This window comes from Nannospalax galili, unplaced genomic scaffold (assembly GCF_000622305.1).
Source record: "Nannospalax galili isolate Female #2095 unplaced genomic scaffold, S.galili_v1.0 scaffold513, whole genome shotgun sequence".
NCBI classification, from domain to species: Eukaryota; Metazoa; Chordata; class Mammalia; order Rodentia; family Spalacidae; genus Nannospalax; species Nannospalax galili.
In genome coordinates this window covers 1,007,055-1,008,554 of record NW_008334861.1, presented here as the reverse complement: position 1 = coordinate 1,008,554, position 1,500 = coordinate 1,007,055, and the positions used below count along the sequence as shown (strand labels likewise).

The 1,500-nt window shown below is 59.5% G+C and overlaps 1 protein-coding gene across 3 annotated transcripts in view; it reads right to left on the bottom strand.

Moving 5' to 3' along the window:
* The window catches only part of Hmgb3 (high mobility group box 3), a 4,983-nt gene extending 4,552 nt beyond the window's left edge, over window positions 1-431 (bottom strand). The window contains exon 1 of one of the 3 annotated variants that reach the window (XM_008829485.3): window positions 325-431. The gene's annotated coding sequence lies outside the window, so the exon portion shown is untranslated. Of the gene's footprint in view, window positions 1-141 lie in introns of all 3 variants that reach the window. The other 2 variants (XM_008829486.3, XM_008829484.3) reach the window with 2 other exon arrangements.
* Window positions 432-1,500: the final 1,069 nt, after the last annotated feature.

Sequence of the window (1,500 nt, the reverse complement as noted above, 5' to 3'; positions counted from 1 at the left end):
GCAGCTGCGGAACATCTGGCTCGGGCTGCTGACGCGGGGCTACTGCCCCTGGGGGCGACCGGCGGGTGAGCGCGGTTCCGCGGAGAGGGCCGAGACCCGAGACCGGCAGCTGGAGCGAAGGCTCCGCAAAAGTTGAGACACCTGAATCGCTTCTCGCTTCGCGGCCACCCAGCAGGAGCGAAGGCGCAGGGGCGGGAAGGGCGCGGGACCACAGGCGGCCGGAGGGGGCGGCGCGCTCGCGGAGCTCCGGGCCGGAAAGTTGTGCGGGCGCCGCTGCTGCTGCAGAAGTGGCGGCGACGGCGGGCGCGGGCGATGGAAACGTACCTGTATTGTTCGCTAGTCTGGGCAGCGCAGGGCACGACGCGCGGCTCAGCGCTCCCCAGCCTCGCGCTAGCTGCCTCCACGAGAGCCGCCTGATTGGCCAGCGGCCTCCGCCGTTTAAAACAACCTCCTCGCCCGGCCATTGGCTGCAGGCCTCATGCATATTAAGCAGGTGCCCGCGCCCATTGGGCGCGGCCTCCTGGCTCATTCATTCAAACGGAACAAGCCGCGGGCACGGACCCTGGACGCAAAACACAGAACGGTATGCTCTCTTGCCCACTTTCCACACCGCCCTCCCAGAATCGAGCTGCGATCTCAAAGGACTTTGGAGATGTGGCCCGACAGTTCCCAGTGGCCACGGCCTCTGGCGTGGGAAAGTGAGGTCGAGCCAGCTGCTCTGCCCTCTGCTCCCGCTGCGCCGCACCTCTGCCGCCCCTCGCCCTGGCCCGTGGCCCCTGCCCCTGGAAACCTCTCTGGACCGATCAGCAAGGGCCGGCAGTCCAGTTCTACCCAAGTGCGACGCTGTAGAGGCCTGACAGTGTGTTCATACGCGGTGCCCATCCTACAGTCAGAAGCTGCTACATCCTTAGGGAGACCTGCAGCTTTCCATGCCTTCCAGAAAGAGGCCTGAATCGGCTCTCCTGGATTGCAAGAAACTCTACATGTGAGAAGCGTTAAACACAGTCTGGCAAGAGCAGAAACGAAAATGGTCCTTCTTCACTGCCCAGTGCACACATACATACATTTCCTCTCCTCTTCTGACAATCCCCCAGGAAAAAAATAAAAGTGCTTGGAATGACACAATGAATGACACTGACTGTATCTAGACTTTCCCCCTGAGGGAATGGGCCTTGAGCAACTCCCTTCTCTTGGAGAATCAAACAAAGGTTTTCAAGGTGTGTGGAGGCGGGAGCAGCATCACCTCTAATGGATGTTTGAGAAATGTGTGGGGATTTTGGTTGCCCGGATGACTGGCAGGTGTTGCTAGAATTTACAAAAAAAGAAGATGGATTGTCAGCAATCTAAATGCCCTTCCCTGGCCAAGCCAACCACCTAGGAGGCAAATGACCCCAAAGGTACTGTCAGCCCTGCTTGAAAACATCTGACAAGCCTGTGAGTACACAGCAGCGCTACAGTGCTCCTGTGAGAGGCCCTGCTTTCAATCCCCTCACCAAAAAA